Raw genomic sequence first — 22,827 nt, forward strand, 5'->3', positions numbered from 1 at the left:
AGCGGCCGCAGAGAGGCGCGGGCGGAGCGGCCCGCGGGGCCCCGGCACCATCGAGGAGCGGCGGCGGCGGCCGGACGGGGGCGGGGGCGGGGGGGGGGCGGCGGCGATGACGTCAGCGTCCACCAAGGTGAGGGGGGGTGGGGGAGGGGCGGGGGGGGAGGGGGGGGTCCGGGACCCCTCCCCCACCGCTCCGGGGCTTCCTGCGGGGGGGCGGGGGGAGGGGGAGGGGCACTTCCGGTCCGTCCCAGTGCTCCCAGTAACACCAGTGAGCCCCCAGTAAGCCCCTGGTGCCCCCTCGGTATCCCCCAGTGCCCTCCCAGCACCTCCCAGTATCCCCAGTGCCCGCCCAGTGCCCGCCCAGTTCCTCCCAGTATCCCCAGTGCCCGCCCAGTTCCTCCCAGTACCCCCCAGTATGCCCCCAGTATCTCCCAGTCCCCCCCCAGTTCCCCCAGTCTCCCCCCAGTCCCTCCCTGTATTTCTCCAGTATCTCCCTAGTCCTTCCCAGTACCTCCCAGTATACCCAGTGCCCCCCCAGTCCCTCCCAGTACCTCCCAGTCCTCTCCCAGTTCGCCCCATCGCCCATCCCAGTATCCCCAGTCCCTCCCAGTATCCCTCCAGTACCCTCCAAGCATCCTTCAAATTCCCCCAGTAGCTCCAAGTATCTCCCAGTGTCCCCCCAGTCCCTCCCAGTACCGCCCAGTATCCCCAGTGCCCCTTCCAGTTCCCCCCGTTGATCTCTCATTGCCTCCCCAGTACCCCCAGTATCTCCCAGTACCCCCCCCAGTCTCCCCCAGTGCTCCCAGTACCTTCCACTTCCCGAAGTATCCCCCCAGTCCCCCCCATCTTCTCCCATTGCCCTCCCAGTCTTCCCAGTCCCCCCCATTACCCTCCCAGTTGTCCTCCCAGCCTCCCCCCAGTCCCTCCCAGTGCTCCCAGTTGCTCCCCAGTCTCTTCTGGTCTCTCCCAGTTCCCTCCCAGTCCCCCCCTGTTAGAAGCGAGACCACGCAACTTTCTGGTCTGTCGAAGGTAGTTTATTAATGAAGTAAGCAGGCACAAGTGAAACAGCGCTGGGCGGCTGGGGAGTCTCCGCTCCACCACGGCACGCAACTTTCCCTTTTCAGTGTCGCCGTTTTATAGCAGCCAAGTTCGGCTTGTCAGCATCCAAGTTCCGTTTGTCAGCATCCAAGTTTCGGCTTGTCAGGGCTTTTTGAACCTTCTGAAGCTGCGCAGTTCGTTCTGTGTTCAAGGGTAGCAAAAGCAAAAGCGGCAAACAGTATTTCACAGAGTCTTTTTCACCAAGGACGTTTATCCAACACCCCCCCCCCCCCGCTATCTACTCGCTTAGTCTTCCCCTTAACAAGTCGTAAATTGCAAAACCTTATCTTCTCAGCAGATTCTCTGAATTCCTTTTACAGACAAGGAACAAACACCCGCTAATTTATCGCAGTCCCTCCTTTTTCTTTTTCTAACGTATTTTGTTCATTGATGAATTTCTGAAGCACTTGTTTGCTCAATGTTAAAGTTTCTGCGTCGTCCTCCTCCTGTTCAAGAGATTCATATTTCGCACGCACAAGCATAAGGTGAGCTGCCTCTAATCGGTTTTTTACAATCGCGATTATTCGGTTGAATATACATGGTCCAAAAGTTAGTGTAAATATGAGCAGCAACAAAGGTCCTGCTATAGCTGATGGCAGTGCAGTGAGCCAAGGTGAGTAATTAAACCAGGATTCCTACCAACTCTGGTGGGCTTCATTGTCCCTTTTTCGTTTTTCTAGCCCTTCTCTCAATTTAGTCATTGTGTCCCTTACCACTCCAGGATGATCAGCATATACACAACGCTCCTCTCGTAGGGCTGCACACAGTCCTCCTTGTAGAAAAATCAGATCTAATCCCCTACGATTTTGTAGTACTACTTCAGATAAGGATCGCACAGATTTCTCTAAAGCTGATATAGATTGCTCGATATGGGCCAAATCCTCATCTACAGCAATGCGTAACGAGGTAAATTCTTGGCTTTGTTTTACCAGAGAGGTAATTCCAGTTCCGGCTCCTGCAGCCCCCAGAATCAGCAGAGTGGCTAAAGTGACAGCCGTAATAGGCTCTCTCTTCCTGAAGCGGTTTTTTGCCATAGCACGTTGAACGTACCTATACTCCTCAGAATGGTGAAGAATCCCAGGTATGATTACTACCTGTACACAGAAATCATGTGAAGAGTTGAGCAATTTTAAGGATAGACATGGTGTTGTCCCCAAAGACGAACATACCCATCTGGTGTTCTTCGCAGGAATTAACCAGTTATGTGACTGATGCCCATTTTGAGTAATGTTACATACATTTCTCTTCCCATTTGGGACTGTCCCCACACATCTACCTTTTCCCGGGACCTGAGTTAGTGTTATCCCAATCTCCTGTCGCCAGCTACATTTGTAGGGACTAGTTTTGTTCGAGTAAGTATTTTTCTTAATTAGAATAAATCCTCCTCTGTCGCTTCCGTGCTCATAATATCGTATTCCCCAAGTTTTTCCAAAAATCCATCCCTGATCCGTAGGGTTAGTTACGTTTATCCATAGAAACGTGCAGTTTCCCCTAACGAGGGGAACCCCACGTGTCCACCTTGTTACCCTGTGGTTTACACAGCCCTTAGGTCCAAATTGGACCGCTAAATATTTGTCACGGATGGTTCCTTTAATACAACTGGCGTGCGTCCATCCCTTTTCCGCGGTTCGAACGGCAGTTTGTGCAGTGAGCAGAACAACATAGGGACCTTCCCGTTGTGGTGGCAGTGAAACTTCCTCCCGTGTTTTGACCAAAACTTTACCACCTGGCTGTATGCTATGTAGTGCCAGGTCCAACGGCGGGCGCTGTGCGATTAAGCCCTTCCTCTGTAATTCCCTTCTCCGGTTCATTAGCTGTATTAGATAGGGCCTGATTTTATCGTCTCGTCAACGAGGCTGATCAAGAGGTACCTCTCAATCGAAAGGCATGCCATATAGCATTTCAAAGGGTGAGATTCCCAGGGCGGCCCTGGGTTTAGTACGTATGTTTAACAAGGCTAACGGCAAGCATTTTATCCAAGGAGTCTTTGTTTCTAACATGAGCTTAGTAAGTTGTTTTTTAATTTCTCCATTCATTCGTTCTACCTTTCCCGAACTCTGAGGATGCCAGGGAGTGTGATATCCCCATTTAATTCCTAAAGCTTTCATGGTATCACGGGATACTTTTGACACAAAGTGTGGTCCCCGATCAGAATCAATTGTTTCTATTGCCCCGTATCTGGGAATGATGCTTTCTAATAATATCTTTACCACGGTTTGAGCTGTGGCCCTTGCCGTAGGGAATGCTTCAACAAAGTTTGTGAGGTGGCCTACAATAACCAACAAGTATCTGTATCGCCCCGTTTTTGGAAGTTCAGTAAAGTCCAATTGAATCTTTGCAAAAGGCCGATGTGCCAATTCTCGTCCTCCTCCCGGGACCCTTTTTCTCATGTGTTGAGCATTTACCCTCCGACAAGTTATGCGATCATTTACGATCCTCTTTGCTATATTATAAATCCCTATACACATATAATCTGTGGCAAATCGATCCACCAACGCCTGAGTGCCCCAGTGCGTCTGTTCGTGAAATCTCCGTAGCACCCTCACAGCTACTGATTTTGGTAACGCTGCCCGTCCGTCGGGCAGCACCCGTCTCCCTTTATCGTTTTTTTTTTTTGAACCCCTATTTGTGTCATCTTGTCTTCTTCTGTAATAGTGAAACAGAGCAGGGGGAGGGGAACGGGTCCATCCGACCCCAGGGAGTAGCAGTTTTTATAAGGCGGGCTCTCTCCCTCAGAGCAATCGCATTCAATCCCATCCACTCCCCATTCACTCCAGCAATCATAGCATGGAAATTTCTTCGAATCCTCCCCCTTTGCACAGCTCGGGCAGTCAGCCCTTTTTGTCGCGTCACACACACACAGGCGTGCTGCCCGTTTGGCCTCCCGGCCTGCCAAACTGTTTCCCCCAATCTGAGGGCTTGTTCCCTTCCGATGCCCCTTGACGTGTACCACGGCGATGTTTTTTGGTTCCCTTACGGCTTGTAGCACTTGGGTAATTAGCTCCTCGTGAACCAGCCCTTTCCCTTGAGAATTAATTAGTCCCCTTTCCTCCCATATTTTTCCAAAGGTGTGGATTATTCCACATGCATATTTAGAATCCGCGTATATTGTTCCGCTTTTATCTTTCAGCAATTTCAGGGCTCTTAGCACTGCATATAGCTCGCAGGCCTGTGCTGACCAGCTCGGGCCCAGAGGGCCTGATTCTATTACCTCGAATGTTTTCCCATTAACCGATGCGTATCCCGATTTTCTTTTCCCTTCAGCTACCCTCGAGGACCCGTCTACATATATCTGCTCCCCTGAGGGTAACTCCACCTCTTCCAAATCAGGTCTCGATTTTACCTGCTCTTCTGTATTTCTAAGGCAGTTACGGTCAGGCTGCTCGCTCGGTTCCCCATAAAGGAATTGGGCGGGGTTCTGTACTGAGGTTGTTTCTAGTGTTAATCGGGGTGAAGATGTTAAAATTCCCTCATATTTTAGCAGCCTTGCATCTGCAATCCATTTTTCAGCTTTCTGTTGCAACACCCCACGTATATTGTGGGGGGATATAACTCTGATTTCTCCCCCAAATGCAATCTTTTGAGCTTCCTCCGCTAATAGGGCAGCTGCCACCGCTACCTGCAAGCAGCTGGGCCAACCCCTACTAACGGGGGTCCAATAATTTAGACAAATAGGCCACGGGTTTTTTACTGCCTGCCCGCTCTTGGGCAAGCACGCCGTAAGCAGTTCCCTCTGTACTATTGACGAACAAGAAGAATGGTTTCTTTAGCTCTGGGAAGCTTAAAACTGGCGGATGCACAAGCTCTTCCTTTAGTTTTTCTAATTGCTCCTCATCTTCTTTTGCCCATTTGAGTAATCCATCCTTATTCCGCTTGTTATATAAAAATTTAACCTTTCCACTGTAGTCTTCTATCCATTGTCTACACTATCCGGTCAACCCTAACAACTGCCGTACCTGCCTTTTAGTAGCTGGGGCTTTTATCCCTAGAATTCCTTTAACCCCTTCAGGATCCAATCCTTTTGTCCCTTTATTTAACAAATGACCCAAATATTTCACTCTCTCTTCTGCAAACTGCAATTTTGACTTAGACGCTTTTAATCCCCGTGACCCCAAAAAATTCAGCAGGCTGATGCTACCATCGATCGTCCGGATGTAGGTGGCTCAACAGGGTGTGCGCGTTTGCCACCACAGGGAACCTGGCAACAGTTCTTTTATTAATTTCCCTTAAATCCTGTACTAGCCTGTATTTACCGTCTTTCTTTTTTACTGGTAAGATAGGAGTGCTAAAAGGAGACATACAAGGCTCCAACAGCCCTTGCTGCAATAATCTTTGGATCCCGGGTTTCAGCCCCCTCCTTCCTTCTTCTGAAAGAGGGTGTTGTTTTATCCTAATCGGTCTTTCTGGGTTTTTTACAGTTACTTTGAAAGGTCTTATATTCAATTTCCCTCCTGTGAGAAACGCTCCGTGGCCAATAACTTGGGCTCAGGCGAGGATCTCAGCGAAGCAGGAATTTATTCGCGATCGCAGTGGCGGGCGCCCCACAAGCAGGAGAGCACACCCATAGTTCCAAAACCCAGTTTATATACTTTTTGATGACGGGACCCTCCCCTGTTTCCCCACTGAGTGGGTAATCCAGGTTCACAATCTGTCTGATGCTTCCCAGACAATGCCTGGCCTTCAGTTGCCGGCCTGTTTTTGGGATGGCAATGTTTTCTCCCCTTATCTGGCTTGACTTAACACAGCGATTTCCACCTGATCGCTCTAAGGAGGCTGGGTGTCTGCATTTTAGGAGGTCACCTGCTGAGCTTTCTTATCACTGTAAGCATATCTCAATACCACATTCCTTCCTTCTGTACCATGTAACACTGCAAAAACAACATTTCCATTCCCACAATTCCCCCCTTTTCTCTTTTTATAATTTGTAGATTTTTGCAGAATTTTTTTCTCTAAGGTGTAATTTGGTAGATGTCTTCCTCTTCTTCACTTTCTTTGCTTTCCATCTCCTCTAATATCATCATCTTATCTGAGTAGGGTGGTGGATCCACGGTCATTTGTTTCGAAAGTGCAGTTTCAGTAAACCGCTGGACAAGTCCCCTTACACAGGGGATAGTGCAACAACCAGCGGCTGTCAAAACTCCTGCTAAAAAAACTCCGGCTAAAAATCCTGATCAAGGATGCAAATACGGACACTACCATCCCTTTCCATTTACCAAACCAAGATTCCAACCATCCTGTGATGGAAGGGTCTGCTCCTGAGTTTTCTGCCAATTCACTGGCAAGGGTGGTAAGCCCTTGCAATGCTCTAGTTCCTGTGCCATCCGGGGCAGCATTGTTAGGGATAAAAGTACAACAACGGCTGCCCAGCATCACGCACACACCACCTTTCTCCGCAAGCATCATACCTAATGCTATTCTGTTTTCCCAAGCCATTTTGCTGGTGGCATCTAGTCGTTCAGCGATTCCTCTTATCGCATCTCTTGTATAGTTTATGAATCTCTGCTGATTATAATAGATGTAATTAATCCAATCCACATTTTTATTAATTGTTACCCACCAGAACAGTGACTCAAACCCTGCAGCAATTTGATTCCTGGCTTTATGTTCATCAGGAACTCCTCTAGGCACCCCAACAGAATCTATGTACGCTCTATCATCAAATGATACTCCTAAGCCTCTTTTACTTCTTCTGGGTATTTGTGATGTTTCTCTTTCAAATGCCAGGGTGAAGGGTACAGCTAATTGAACAAGTGCACAAGTGCCTCCCCAGTTAGATGGTAGGGTGGACCGTAAGATCTTCCCTCCACAGTACCACCAGAGATCTGCCCTGGGGATCTCAAGTCTGGAGCAGTTTCCCATCAAGTCCTCGGTAGCATTCAAGGTCCTCGTGCACAAGGCAAATTCTCCCAGATGCCGGGTAGCACTCACACCCTGCCGTGAGAGGCAAGCTGTATGGTTACCTATAGCTGTGGAGAATGCAGGGGGAGCCCTGATATTGCTATCGTGCGAGGAAGGGAATAGCAAAGAGAGACTTACAGGCCTCATTTCCCCAGGCAGGCTTTTCTGGGTACAATGCAATCGTACATCGCATCCCTCGGGAGTCCTCGGTCCACCCCAATGGGCAGGGCACTATCTGGGCAATCGGTCATCCCGAGGCACAAGCATAGCAATTGCTATGGTTGAGACTCTGGACAGTATATTTGACCCATTCTATCCAGGCATTCACATCCCCATACCCTGTTTCAATCTCAAATGTTTGAACTGCCGCATTTCAAAGAGGGCCTCCTGTTTTCTCTCCTGTTTTCTCCTTGAGTTTCTCCCTTTCTCTGATGGAGATAGAGGATCGTTTCCATACAGCTATTCTCAATCTGGCTGTTGGGTCTCTACCAGTTATTTGTTCTCTCTGCTCAATTGTCCTTGGGCATTTAAATCTCCACAAGCTAACACCTCACAAGCATCAAACATGACAGATTGTGGTACATAACCCTCTGTCACATTCACCCATATTTTTATGGGGTATCCCGTCTTACTATTATCTGGTCATGCCTTTTCCAAGTTGCCAATTGACCAAGGCTTTCTCTGAGGCCTACAATCACTAAAAACAAAATTAATAATTGATTTTTCCCTGTCATTATTTTTAAACCTTAGGTTTCCAAATAATTATCAATACAAAGAATAAGATATACACTACTACCATAACAACCCCCCCTTGGGAACACTTCAATTCACTATAGGCCAGTCCTTTCTCTCAATCACAAGTCACGCTCATTAGTTACCTGTGAAAATAAAAGGTTAGTTTACAATCGCAAGCTCTTATCCCGCTCAGAGTCCACTATGAGATTTTTCTCTTCGATTTCAGCTTCCAACAAGTCTTCTGTAGGAACAGCTTCCCAGGTACTAGGGTCGATGGATGCCTTCACTCGAGTATAGTGAGTCCAACCTTTTTCCGCAGTTCCTATGGCTGTTTCAGTGGTTGGTAGTACTTGGAAGTGTCCTTCCCATTCGGGCCGGAGTTGATCCTTTCCAGGTCCGAATCAGGACCCAATTTCCCACGGGTCCTGAGAAATGACAAAGAAGAGGACAACCCCAGAATACAGTTCTTAAGAAAACTCTCGTTTCGAATTGTGGTATCTCATCCCTTCTGCCCAGATAGGGTAATCCGAACAGCATCTCATACGGTGATATTCCTATATCCTTTCTTGGTGCTGTTTGAACCTGTAGGAGTGCTAAAAGTAAACATTTTACCCAAGGAAGTTGGGTTTTTAACGCTAATTTAGTTAATTGCTTCTTTAATGTCTGGTTCATTCGCTTTGCCTTCCCAGGAGAGGAGGGGTGCCAGGGGGTGTGAAAAGCCCACTCAGTCTCTAAGGCCTGCATTAACCCTTGCAGTACTTGTGAAGTGAAATTATTTCCTTGGTCTGAATCAATGTTTTCAGCTATCCCATATCTAGGGACTGTTTGCTCCGGTGATACCTTAGCCACCGTGTTTGCAGGGGCAGATACAGAGGGGAAAGCTTACACCCATCCAGTCACGTGGCCAATTAGGACAAACAAGTACTTAAATCTCCCTCCTTTACGTAACTCAGTAAAGTCTACCTGTATACTTTGGAAAGGTCGAATCCCTGGCTCCCGTCCCCCTCTAGGTCAGTTACAAATGACCTTTTTATTTGCCTTTTGACATATGGTACATCCTCTGCATAATTGCTTCACTAAAGTGTATATTCCTACACAGACATACTTTCTTAGCACAACATCACACATTGCTTGCATCTCCCAATGACTCTCTTGATGTAAAACATCATATTTGCCTCATTGGTGCTTTATTCAGCATTTCTCTCCCATCAGGGAGTATCCATTTTCCCTCAGGCTTCGTGGCTCCCGATTCCTTAAAGAAATCTCTCTTAAAAACTTTTTAGTTCTTTCTTAGTTTTCAACAATTCCCTGAATCCTCTCTGGATTTATTCTCAGTTTTCCCTCAGACATTAGATGCCTTAAATACCTGACTTCTCTTTCTACGTATTGTAATTTATTTTTCAATGCTCCCAAGCCCTGCTTTCCCAGAAAGTTGAATAGCTTGTTAGTAGCTTCCTTCACAACTGTTTTCTCCTGTCCTGACAATAAACGATCATACACGTTTTGTAACAGAAATTCCTCCTTGGGAGGTTGGAATTGCTCCAAAATCTGTTCTAGAACTTTGCCCAAATTAGTCGGTGGCCCTGTAAACCTCTGAGGTAAAAATTCCATATGTATTGTTGCTTCCGCCCCCACTTCAGAGTCTTTCCAGTCAGAGGTGAAGATATCTTTGCTCTCAGGGCCTGAGAGCACTCCATTAATACCACTGTTATTCCAGTCTACCAATTTACTATTTGAATGCCCAATTTCATCATCAAATCCCTTCCCAACAAGTTAGTCCCTGCCTTGGGTACATACAATAATTGCCCAGAGATCATTTTATCCCCTCGTCTCAGCTTGGTACCCCCCAAAGGTGGCACTGTTACCCCAGCCCCTTCTACCCCCATCACTCGTTAGGGTTTCATTAGTTAATTTAATCCCTGATACTTTACAGGCCAGCAATGACCTAGCTGCCCCTGTGTATTGTGTTTGATGGCGAGGTTCGGGAGGGGGCTGCAGTGGCAGCCCCCACGAGGAGAATCCAGAAACCGCCCCGTGGCAGATAAGGGACAATTTCACCCGGCCCCAGAGGGGCCCACCGCTGCCCAGAGCCAAGCCATGAGCAACACAGTCCGTGCCTCTGTGAGAGCACATCCACGAAAACGAACAAACAAACAAAAACCTGCTGCTCAACAGCAGCTGGGAGAGCGAGGAGCGAGAAACCTCCCCGCAGACACCAAAGTCAGCACAGACGGAGGGGGTGGAGGCGCTCCAGGCGCCGGAGCCGAAGCCCCCTGCGGCCTGTGGAGAGGCCCCTGGTGGAGCAGGCTGCCCCCCCCCGTCCCCCCCTTCTCGATACTTGGGAAACTGACCAAACACCACAGCAAATATACCAAAACCTCTAGACTGTTACTTAGATAGTGCCTACACCCTCTTTCCCTGCTCCTTCAACTTTCCCAACTCATTCAAAAAACAGCTCTGTCAAACATTACATACCACACCTTTAACACCTTCCATAACCCTTTTTAACACTTCTTCTTGTCTTTCTCCAGCCTGTACTTTCACCAAAGTCTCAGTCATTAGCCAACTTAATTCCATACCTTCCTTCTTCCACTCCGGATATTCCTACCTGAAGTGGCCAGCCTGCCCACACTTAAAACATCCCATCAAAGCCTGTCCCTGCTAAGATTCAGGCCACAACACGGGTAGCTTTCCTTGCCTGCCATTCCTTCATCTCTCTTCCTCTCCTTTCCATCCTGGCCCTGACTCCCCCTGAAGATTTTCTTCCTCTTTCTCCAACCCTCTGCCTGACTACCTGCTACGCTGTCAGTACCATTAGTTTCACCCTCTGCTTTCCTTCTCATCTCCCCTCTTGACACACACGTTCAGGGCCTCCCGCAGGAGGGCCCCCCAGTGACTGGTCACTACATCCCCCCCACCTTCTGGAGCATTTTCTGTGCATCTTGCCAGGCTTCAATCACAAAATGAACTTTCAAGAGCCCTTGGGATACCGGGTCCTCAGGATTCATCCCCAAGTACTTTCTCATTCTGACCCCAAGTCTCTCGTATGATTTCTGTGTTGCACACTATTATTCTTCCAGCCAGGATCGGCAAGTGGGTATTTCTGCCCTGCCGGTATTACCCCTGGTCCTGGAGGATGAGTTCTTTCCCATTTTTGTATAGCAGCTCTCCTCCTGACCATTCCCATTTCTTTCCCTGTAAACAACATATTTATATACGTAATTCCCCCTCCCCAAGAGTATAAGTTAGGTCCTAGGAAACTCCTAACCTCTCTGCTGGTAAGGAGGGGGGGAAGTTCACTTAAGAGGATACACAGTTAGTGTTAGTGCTGTTAGTATCAGGGAAGGCAAAATTCTCAGTACCTCTTCTGCCTTGTTCTAATTCTTGCCAGAGCCTAGAGTACGCTCTTCTCTAGGGACAGTGTTAATTGCAGTCCCTGTCTCCTTTCCTGGAGCGACTGCTGCTGCCACCGGTGCAATATTAGGATTATAGGGAGCATAACTTGGCTCCTCCTCCAAAAAAAAAAAAAGGAATCTTATTGTTTACACATAAATTTCAAGCCTGAATTTTCATCAGGCCCGTATTTTGGCCAAAATACTGCTGTTTCCTTAATCGGTTCTTTTGTCCAGACTAATACACAATATTTAACCATTTTTTTTTTTTTTTTTTTTTTACCATCTCCTCCAATTTTGAGATTATTTTTCCAATTTCTTATAATTCTTCAGGAAGAACTTTCGGTAGGCACTCCCCCAGGGATATCTCCCTGTTATAAATGACTGAGTCCCAAATAGGATTACAATCAAAGTTTACAATTTATTAAATGAATAGAGGCAAGCAAACAGCGCTGGGTGCGCCGGCAGTCTCTGCTCCACCAGGACGCACACCTGTTACGTAAGGCGGCTGGTTTTTATGCTCCTAGGCTAATACATATTCATTACTACTTCTAGAAGAGGCAGGGTTATTATAATTGGTTTCCCGAATCCGAAGTCCTCCCAGGTGCGCCTGCTTATCAGTCTCTGTTGGTTTCTCAGGGGCCGCTCGGACAGGGAGGCTCGTATTCTTCCTCCTTATCTAGTGCTCTCTTGGCCGGCTGTCAGAAGTTACTGCACGTCTGTGCAAAGTCAGCAGTTTTTCTCTGAAGAAATCCCTTTGTTCTCTTCTCGCCTAAACCCAGGCCTCAATGTTAACCCTTCACACCCCTTAGTGGCACGAATTGCTGGACTATTCCTTACAATTCCTCCCTTTTTTTTTTTAATATCATCAATTCGTGTCTCTTCTTCAACTTTTGTTAGTAGCAGTTGGATTTCATCAGTCAGTTCTCGGGGTGTCCATTTCTTAAGCATCATTATCGACACATCACCTTTTCTCTCCCAAAGTCATCACAAATTGGGTGCTATTTATTATCCGCCGTATCAACAACGTAAAGCAAGGTATCATGCAAGGCATAAACAATAATGTCATTACACCACATAAAAATAAAAATAGCATTCTTTTAACCCGTGGTCCACCGGGCAACCATGGAAAGAAATCCCAATCCATACCCTTCCAAGTTTGTACTGGGACGTGGGCTAGCTTTTTAATTTCTTTTGTTATCTGCTTAACCACTTTTCCATTATCATCAATTTGTAAACAACAATTAGAATCGTTCAGTTTTCCACACACTCCCCCTTCTTCTGCTAGTAAATAGTCTAAGACCATTCTACGTTGAAAGATAGCATTCCTCATCTGAGTGGATTGATCAGCCAGAAGATCCAAGGTTGTCGCTGTTTGATTGGTTACAACTTCGAGGATAGCTTGCGACCTAATTATTCGGTTCAAATTATAAATAGGTTCTCGGGCTCCTGATACCAACTCATTCGGGTTCCAGGTAGCTGGCCCATAATGCTGTATGATTCTTTCAGGAGGCCATTCATCCTTTCCCCATTTTTGGGCACTATCCCCGGATAAGGAAGTATCGATAGATCGTTTTACTCTGTTCAGGTCATCATATAATCTTATTCCTAAATGATTTCCTTGTGTTTGTGACAATAAAAAGAACAAGGGTCTTATGTACCCCCCATAGCATATTCCCGACCAGTTTCCAGGTAGCCTCTTGTAAGCATGTTTGCCACACACCCAATAATGTCCCTTTAGGGCCCACGTCCCGTTTGGAAAATGACCATCCCATCCATCTTTACCCTTTGGGGCGTGATAATACAGAGTGTCCTTGTTACTGAGTGGTCCTGTTACAATGTCTGCCCCGTTTGTACTCGTATATGCACGCTTCCAAGCTCCCACGTTGGGTTTCCACTTACAGTCACAATTCAGTTCTCTTTGGCGACCTGTCATATTATAAGCCTTTTTCGCCGTCCAATCTTGAGAGTGTGGGAAGCGCCTTCAATCATGGGGTTGGGCCCGCTTTCAGAGCTTGTGTTACCATTCAGCCCTTCGGGGTGATCCAGCTCCTGGAAAAACTAATCACAATTTTATTATGGGTTTAAAAGGTTCTCATGTTATTTTTCTCAGGACAAACTGATCTTGGTGTGGGAGAAGTCCGGTCGAGGCACTCTCACTCGGCGGTCAATACCCATAGGGGTTGCCTCCCTCGGTAGACCATACACGCCGCAGTGGAGGGTCCTACCCCGGTCTTGCCTTCTCCCTTTCCTCCCTTCAGCCTTGTCCTCTTTATCCAGTGCCCTTAATTCATGCAGAACCTCATTGCTGGGATATCAGTTCCTCTTTAGTCTCAGTTTCAGTTCCCCAGGAGTGGACTCAACCCTCCAGGCTTCGGTAGTTATTGGTCCTTTTATTCTGGATGCGTGGGTCCAACCCCTTTCTGCTGTTCTCACAGCTGTTTCAGTAGTAAGTAAAACAAGGTACAGTCCCTCCCATCGGGGGTTCAATGATTCTTCTCTCCAGGTTTTTATTAAGACCTTGTCTCCTGGTTGTATTTTATGAATAGCAAATCCTAAAGGTGGTGTCTGAGTCATCATCCCAATTTCTCTTATCTCCTGTAATCTCCTTCCAATGGTAATTATGTATTTCTGGATACTATGATCCTCAACTACATTGTTCCCTAGGGGCATCCCTTGAGAATAAGGCATACCATATAACATTTCATATGATGATAACCAGTCTCACTGTGTGGTTTAGTTCTTATGTTTAAAAGTGCCAATGGTAAGCATTTCGTCCAGGGCAGCTGTGTCTCGATCATTAACTTAGCCAATTGTTGTTTTATTGTTTGATTCATCCTTTCTACTTTCCCTGAGCTTTGTGGGTGCCACGGAGTGTGGTATTCCCTCTGAATACCTTTCAAGGGGTACATCCTTCAAATCTTTGTGGCTGGCGTATGTTCGATTATTTCCACACAATTGTGTTCCAACGGTCCTTCTTCTGGAACGGTTCCTAGAAATACTGCTGGATATAACAGGTTAGTCGTTTTCAAGGTTATGTCATCTTGTTCAGTTAGGATTGCCTGATATTTCACCATCCAGCTGGGTGATAACCAGTGCCCCCCCCCCCCCCCTTTGTTCCAAAACGGTTGTTACCATATGTGGTCCAAAAACTTCAATACGTTTTCCCATTTGAAGGCAAATAATTTTCTACTATCTTTATCAAGAGGTATGCAAAAGAAGGCATCCTTTAAATCTATCACGGTAAACCATTTATATTTCCCTTTCACAGATGTTAACAATGTGTAAGGATTAGCTACTACCGGGTGAATATCCTTTGTTATTTCATTTTTTGCTCTAAGATCTTGTACAAATCTATACTCGCCATTCGGCTTCTTTACTGGAAAAATTGGAGTATTGTATTCCGATTTACATTCTTCCAGAATCTGATATTTGAGAAATTTGTCAATAATTTTCACCATTCCCGTGCCTAGCTTCTATCTTAAGTGGATATTGTTTGATTCGAACAGGTTTGGCTCCTTCCTTTAATTCCACCTTTACCGGTTGTGCCAGTTTCGACTTCCCTGGTACATCTGTTTCCCGTACTGTTGGTATAACTGCATTTTCTACTTCTCTTGGAATATTAACAAAGGGTTTATCTTTGATCATTAGGATTTGTCCTACTTTGGACTCAGGTACCTTCATTATTAATTCTCCATCCTCAAAGGTTATTGTTGCATCTAATTTGGCTAATAGATCCCGTCCCAAGAGTGGCATCGGGCATTCTGGTACATACTAAAATTCATGGGTTAGTTCCTTACCCCCAAAACGCAAATCAAGGGGTTGTAAGAATGACCATTCTTCCTCTTTCCCTGTGGCTCCAATTATTGTAGTTGTCTTAGTTCCTAATCGTCCTTTTAAACTATTTAACACTGAATATGTTGCTCCTATTACATTTACAGCCTAATTAACACAGAGAAAGAAGCTCCCATAACCAACAAAAAATTCAAGCCTCTGTCTTCGTTTCCTAGCTTTATTTCAACTAGTGGACCTGCTAGGGTAGATGCCCCAGGTCCCCATCATTCCTGACTGTTGTAAGTTTGTCCTGCAGCCTAAGACAATTTCTTTCTGATATCAGGGGCTGATTGCCCTGGAAAGAGGTTAGCCAGTTGCCTCTCTCTCTCTTTTTTTTTTTTTTTAAGCCAGGTCCATTTTTTTTTTCATTGCATTTCAAAGTTGGTCCAGAAATTCAAAAATTCCATAAATTCCATAGGGGTTTCTTTTGGACCTTGTTGGAACAGATTCTCAATTCCCAATAGCCAATTTAACCAGATTTTAGTATTTACATAATTTCCGGGGTGATTAGGGTCTCAGTGAGGGGGTCGGTCAGGGGAATGCAATCGTTGAAAGTTCCCTGAGCGGTCCCATTGGCAATCTGAGCTCACACAGGAACTCAGGTTGTTTCAAGAGTTAGCTGCTTTTCTGTTTCCAGGACAACTCTCTCGGACCCATCATGGTCCCTCCGCCCCAGAGGGCTCACACCGCGATTTAGAGATCTCAGCCTCGGGTTGAGACGGAACTATTAACATTCCTACATCCTCTTTCCCTGCTCATTCAGCATCAAACAGCTCTGTTAAATACTACATGCCACACAGCCTTTAACACCTTCCACAATCCTTTTAACACTTCCTTTATCTTTCTCCAGCCCGTACTTTTCTAATGCCAACACCAAAGGCTCAGTCAGGGGCCAACTTAATTCCAAACCTTTTCCCTCCAAGATGCTGAAACAACATATCACTATACAACATTTCATCCTATTTTCCTTCTCTCCTCAAAAACATTAATTGCAAGACACTGTTATAGTCGATTGATCCATAAAGCGGCCATTTAGTTTATATAGTGGCCACCATTGATTGCAATACTTAGTGGAAGTCCTCTTGCTTTCTGTGCCCCCATTTCTAACAATATCCTTCCAATGTGCCAATATGCACCCAAGGAGGCGTTTGTTTTTTTTTTAGGACGTCTTTTTTTTGGATTTTCCCCTTTTCCTTGATTTCCCATTCCCTTTTATTTATTTATATTAGTTACTGTCCCTTGTTTCAATTTCCACGCAAACCTTTTTATTGCAGGTTTTTACTATCTTTTCCTAATCTTCTTCCCAAATGTCCCGATTCTCTGGGATTAAACTCTTCTTTCCACATACAAACTCCACTATTTCAGATTATTAATGAGCCCCATTCCAATCATAAATCCGCAGGACTTCGGAAAAACACCTGAAGCACTCAGCCTTCCGTCTTCTAGACAAACAATACCACCTTTTCCACAAAATTTACATTTCAATAAGACCGAATTTCAAGCCAAATGCTAATTTTTCTCATGCACTTTGTTAGTAAGCCTACACAAAACAAGGAATCACTCCTGTGTATCCGTCAAGATGGGGGTTTAAAAAGGTATTGAGGCCTAAATAAATTCGCTCTCCCCCTTCTTACCAAATTCCCAGGGCTCAGGCCCGAACCACCAAAGAAGTGGCTCTCCGTTCTACCACTTTGATAATCAGTCAGCCCCGCTCCCCCGATACTTGGGAAACTGACTGAACACCACCGCGAATATAGCCAAACTTCTAAACTGTTACTTAGATAATGCTCCCACCTTCCTCCTTGACACAGTCAAAACACTTAAGAACAAAACAGGATTACAAGATGCACCGCCGGGGGTGGATTGTTAGGATACAGAGGTGGTAGGTTATCCAATGACTCCCATTCATCATCTTTTTCTTTTTCCTTTTTTTTTTATTTTTTATTTTTTTGTTCTCTTCTTCTTCAAACTTCTCGTCTGCTTTTAGTGTAAATATTGAGGCTGGAAAAGGACGTGAGATCCTGATCCATAATCCTGCATAATCACTTTCCTCCTGGCTAAAAGGTTCCTTTGAATTAACATGTATATTTAAGGCCTGGCAAACCCAGTCTTCAAAGGATCCGAAAACGGGCCAAAAGACATGTGGTCTTAAAGGCTCCTTTGGCCATTCTGTCATACAATACTGAACCATTTTTAATTTACTTTTTCCCTTTTCTGGGGCCCCTATCGTTCCAATTTCTAATCATTATCCCTAATGGACTTTCTGGTGGTATGTCTGGTAATTTGCTCCCTTTTCTCTGGTCCCGGGTCTTCAATTTTGTCTGACCCATCTAGGAATTTTACTGTGGCAATTCCTACAGCCCTTGGTTGCCTTAGTGAGAGTGTCTTGCAGGGGGTTTAGGACCTATCACCCACCCACGAATCCTATAGGAATCGCTTCGGTCGTTCACCGGCCAAGTCCCTCGCGGGAGATTGGAACCGCAGTTAGAAGACCTCCACAATCGCTTCGGAACTACGTTCCGTCTCAGTCACACTCTCACACACACAGGCAACCGAATCCCACCCAACCGAACGGTATACGCCTTAAATACTTACGCCTCCGTCGTCTTCGTTCGGATCTTCGCGCGCAGAATTACGGGCAAAATATAGTGCTGCAGCCGGCAAAGGGAGCTCATAAAAAAATCTAAATCTTTGCTTGCCCTTATTCAGGTTCAAGATGGCATTAGCCCCGACCTGACTCGAACAGGAGCCACCAAATGGTGGGGGCGCCCCTCCTAGATCAAGTCAGAATTCAGGAACCAAGACCATCCCGGACGAGCCCCCAATTGTTATAAATGACTGAGTCCCAAATAGGATTACAATCAAAGTTTACAATTCATTAAATGAATAGAGGCAAGCAAACAGCGCTGGGTGCGCCGGCAGTCTCTGCTCCACCAGGACGCACACCTGTTACGTAAGGCGGCTGGTTTTTATGCTCCTAGGCTAATACAAATTCATTACTACTTCTAGAAGAGGCAGGGTTATTATAATTGGTTTCCCGAATCCAAAGTCCTCCCAGGTGCACCTGCTTATCAGTCTCTGTTGGTTTCTCGGGGGCCGCTCGGACAGGGAGGCTCGTATTCTTCCTCCTTATCTAGTGCTCTCTTGGCCGGCTGTCAGAAGTTACTGCACGTCCGTGCAGTCAGCAGTTTTTCTCTGAAGAAATCCCTTTGTTCTCTTCTCGCCTAAACCCAGGCCTCGATGTTAACCCTTCACACCCCTTAGTGGCACGAATTGCTGGACTATTCCTTACATCCCTGTCCCCTGGAACTCATATTTCCCATTTTTCCTATTCTGGAAAATGGGGGTGTACTGCCAAGCACTACCCTGTGCAAGGCTTACCGCACACCAAATTTCCCTGGTGCACTTCCGAGCACTACCCCGTGCAAGGCTTACCGCACACCACATTTCCCGAGACTCTTCCTTTCTCTCCCTTATCTCACGCTTCGTCCGTCTCTGCCTGCGCCCCTCGCGGAGCTGCGGCACCGCGGATCAGGACCCCACACTCGCTCCGTACAAAAGTACGTCTCAAGCACGCATCACACATCACACAGAGTCTCACCCGACCCCCAAGGCAATACTTAATATTTCTTACCTTGGTCTGTGCACGGAGTTACCGGATCAATTCTTAAAACCCTGAGTGTCTACCTTCTTCCTTTTCCCCACTCCTTCACGGATCCTGCCTCTTTAATCAGCCTCGGGCCCTCTGGCAGCTCTCCGCAGAGCCGCCGTCGCTGCACAGGACCCTGAGATCAGCGGGGCATGCCTTCCTGCTGCTGCGGCGGTGGGGCTCCCCGGTAGGCGACTGGCTCCCGGACGAGCCCCAAATTGTGAGAAACGCTCCGTAGCCAACAACTTGGGCTCAGGCGAGGAGCTCAGCGAAGCAGGAATTTATTCGTGATTGCAATGGCGGGCGCCCCACAAGCAGGAGAGCACACCCATAGTTCCAAAACCCAGTTTATATACTTTTTGATGACAGGACCGTCCCCAGTTTCCCCACTGGAGTGGGTAATCCAGGTTCACAATCTGTCTGATGCTTCCCAGACAATGCCTGGCCTTCAGTTGCCGGCCTGTTTTTGGGATGGCAATGTTTTCTCCCCTTATCTGGCTTGACTTAACACAGCGATTTCCACCTGATCGCTCTAAGGAGGCTGGGTGTCTGCATTTTAGGAGGTCACCTGCTGAGCTTTCTTATCACTGTAAGCATATCTCAATACCACATTCCTTCCTTCTGTACCATGTAACACTGCAAAAACATTTCCATTCCCACAATCACTTGGCGGCGGGGGGGGCGGCGGAGACCTGTGGGGAGGGGGGGGGGGTGAGTGGGGGGATTTGGTGGGGGGCACAAAAGGGGGGGGGGATCTGGGGGTGGGGGGGGCACCCAAAAGGGGGGCGGGGACCCTAAAGGAGGGGGATTTGGGGGGGGGCACCCAAATGGGCGGGGGGGGGAATTTGGGGTTATGGGGTTATGGGGTCTGGGGGGCAATGATGGGGGGGTTACGGGGTGGGGGGGCAATGGGGGGCATTTAAGGGGGGGGTGGTTATGGGGGGGCAATAATGGGACATTTAAGGGGGTAACTGAGGGGGGGGGCAATAATTGGAGAGGCAATGGGGGGACAATAATGGGGGGGTTGGGGTGGGGGGGTCAGTAATGGGGGGCAATAGGGGGGTTACGGGGTGGGGGGGCAATGGGGGGGCAATAATGGGGGGGTTATGGGGTGGGGGGGTCAGTAATGGGGGGCAATAGGGGGGTTATGGGGTGGGGGGGCAATGGGGGGACATTTAAGGGGGCAATTGAGGTGGGGGGGCAACAGGGGGACAATAATGGGGGGGTTATGGGGTGGGGGGGCAATGGGGGGGCAATAATGGGGGGGTTATGGGGTGGGGGGGCGGTGGGGGGGTCAGTAATGGGGGGCAGACAATGGGACGGAGGGCAACAGGGGACAATTTGGGGGTTACGGGGGGGGGAAGCCCCTCTCTGGGGGCCAAACGCCCCGGGGGGGGCCCCCCGCACCCCAAGGCCCCCCCCCAACGCCCCCCCCCCAAATCCCCCCCCCAGCGGGCGCTGGGCCCCTTCGTGTTCCTGCTCTTCGGGGCGCTGCTGGGGGGCTTCGCCCTCTTCACCTTCCTGCGGCTGCCCGAGACGCGGGGGCGCCCCTTCAGCGAGGGGGGGGCGGCCCCCCCGGGACCCCCCCCTGCTGCTGCTGCCGGGGGGGGCGGCGAGGACAAGGCCAGCACCGAGCTGCGGCGCCTGGGGGAGGGGGGCGGCGACGAGGAGCCCGACTGAGGGCGCCCCCCCCCCCGAAAAAAAAGGGGGGGGCAAGTGAGAGGCCCCCCCAAAAGAAATCGGGAGGGGGGTCCTCAGATAGGCCCCCCCCAAAATAAAGAGAGGGGGGTCCCAACTGAGGCCCCCCCACCATAAAAATCTTGAGGGGGGGGCCCCAATGAACATGCCTTCCCCCCCAAAATATGGAGGGGAGGGGCCCCAAATGAGACCCCCCCGAAAATCTGAGGGGGGGGCCTCAAGACCTCCCCCCACCATAAAATATTTAAGGGGGGGCCCCAAATGACCCCCACCCCCCTGAAAATATGGAGGGGGGGCACCAAAAGAGCTCCCCCCCCCAAAATAAATTGACGGTGGGTCCCAAATGAGCCCCCCCCCAAAGAAATTTGAGGGGGGGGCTCAAATGGGAACCCTCCCCCCCAAAATTGGAGGGGGGGCCATATGTGAGACCCCCCCCGCCCGAAAGAACCGGAAGGGGAACACCAAATGAGCGCCCCCCAGTAAGGGGGGGGGGGGGGGCTCAAATGAGACCCCCCCAAAAAAACAGAATTTAGGGAAATCCCCACCCCCAAAAAAAAACAAACAAAAAAAAAAAAAACCAAAATTTGGGGAAACGGCCCCAAAATTCGGGGAAACGGCCCCAAAATCCGGGGAAACGGCCCCAAAAGCTGCTGCTTGTGACCCGTTTTGGGACACCCCCCCCCACCCGAAAAAAACCACTAAAATTTCAGGGAATTCCCCCCAAAAACCTCTTCCCCCCCCCCAATAAGGGACCCCCAAAAGCCCCGAATTTGGGGGAAACGGCCCAAAAAGCTGCTGCTTGTGACGCAAAGGGGGGGGGGGGCACGGGGACACCCCCTTAAAAAGAAAAACAAAAACTTTTGGGGGGAAATCGCCCAAAACCTGCACTTTGTTACCCACGTTTGAGACCCCCCCCCCCCACCGAAACCCCCCAATTTCGGGAAATCCCCCCAAAAGTCCCAAAATCGGGGGAAATTCCCCCAAAACCACTGCTTGTGGCCCCGTTTCAGGGACCCCCCCCCAGCAAAAACCCAAAATCTGGGGAAATTCCCCCAAAACCCACCGCTTGCGACCCCTTTTTGGGACACACCCCCCCCCCCCCGCAAAACCTCCAAATTTGGGGAATTTCCCCCAAAACCGCTGCTTGTGGTGTGCCTGTAGGATTCCCCCCCCAGACCCCAAATTTTGGGTGAAAATCCCCCAAATCCCTCCCGTGACGTCACTTTTAGGACCCCCCCCCCCAAAGACCCCCAAATTTGGGGGGGAATCCCCCAAAGCTGCTATTTGTGCCCCCCCCCCCTCCCCCCATTTTGGGGTGAAATCCCCCCGAAGCTGCTGCTGGGACCCCGCAAAACCCCAAATTTGGGGAAAACTCCCCCAAACCCATTTGTGACCCCAGTTACCCCCCCCCCAAAAAAACCAACCCTTATTTTGGGGAGAAATCCCCCAAAACCCGCAGTTTGTTACCCACGTTTGAGACCCCCTCCCCCCACTGAAACCCCCCATATTTGGATAAATCCCCCCAAAAGTCCCAAAATCGAGGGAAATTCCCCCAAAACCGCTGCTTGCGACCCCGTTTTGGGGCCCCCTCCTCAAAGAAAACACTAAGTTTGGGGAAATTTCCTCAAAAATCCTCAAATTTGGGGATTTTCCCCCGAAACCCGCTGCTTGTGACCCCAATTAGGGACCCCCCCCGAAAAAAAAACCAAATTTGGGAAATTTCCCCCAAAACTTGTGGTGTGCCTGTAGGATTCCCCCCCCCAGACCCCAAATTTTGGGTGAAAATCCCCAAAATCCCTCCCCGTGAGGTCACTTTTAGGACCCCCCCCCCCCCCCCCCGAGACCCCAAAATTTGGGGGGGAAATCCCCCAAAGCTGCTATTTGTGCCCCCCCCCCCCCATTTTGGGGTGAAATCCCCCCGAAGCTGCTGCTGGGACCCCGCAAAACCCCAAATTTGGGGAAAACTCCCCCAAACCCATTTGTGACCCCAGTTACCCCCCCCCCCCCCAAAAAAACCAACCCTTATTTTGGGGAGAAATCCCCCAAAACCCGCAGTTTTGCCCCCCCCCCCTAAAATTTGGGGGAAAATCCCCTAAAAAAATACATTTCTTACCCCTGCGCCCCCCCCCGACCCCAAATTTTGGGGGAAATCCCCTAAATCCCGCTGTTTGGGACCCCCCCCCCCACCCTAAACGATTTGGGGGGGGGCATTTTGCCCCCCCCGCCACGTAAAACACCCTGGGGGGGGCATTTTGGGGTCCCCACCCCCACCCTGAATGATTTGGGGGGGGCATTTTGGGGTCCCCCCCTTACCTTTAGGGCCTTGGGGGGGGGCATTGTAGGGCCCCTCCCACCCCAAATGATTTGGGGGGGGCATTTTGAGCCCCCCCGGCACCCGAAATCATTGGGGGGGGGCATTTTGGGGTTCCCCCTGACCCTAAATGACTTGGGGGGGGGCATTTGAGTCCTCAAATGAGCCCCCGCAAAAAAGAATTTAGGGAAATCCCCCCCTCCCCCAAAAAAAAG

At 48.7% G+C, this 22,827-nt stretch overlaps 2 long non-coding RNA genes across 5 annotated transcripts; one reads left to right on the top strand and one right to left on the bottom strand.

The window, feature by feature from the left end:
- Positions 1-6,970, top strand: LOC310891778. 4 transcript variants are annotated; one of them, XR_014577717.1, is made up of 3 exons: positions 1-127; positions 1,122-1,580; positions 2,028-2,491. It is a non-coding gene; the product is annotated as an uncharacterized lncRNA (long non-coding RNA). The 4 variants fall into 4 exon arrangements; XR_014577718.1 differs by having other exon boundaries at positions 7-127; positions 1,500-1,580; XR_014577719.1 differs by lacking the exon at positions 1-127 and adding an exon at positions 5,841-6,970 and having other exon boundaries at positions 144-1,580; positions 2,028-4,425.
- A 4,358-nt stretch (positions 6,971-11,328) lies between these two features.
- On the bottom strand, positions 11,329-19,287 carry LOC310891780. Its single transcript, XR_014577721.1, has 2 exons — positions 17,550-19,287; positions 11,329-14,124 (listed from the first exon to the last, which is right to left on the bottom strand). It is a non-coding gene; the product is annotated as an uncharacterized lncRNA (long non-coding RNA).
- Positions 19,288-22,827: the final 3,540 nt, after the last annotated feature.

Source organism: Anser anser (genome assembly GCF_964211835.1).
Source record: "Anser anser genome assembly, contig: HAP1_SCAFFOLD_675, whole genome shotgun sequence".
NCBI lineage: Eukaryota > Metazoa > Chordata > Aves > Anseriformes > Anatidae > Anser > Anser anser.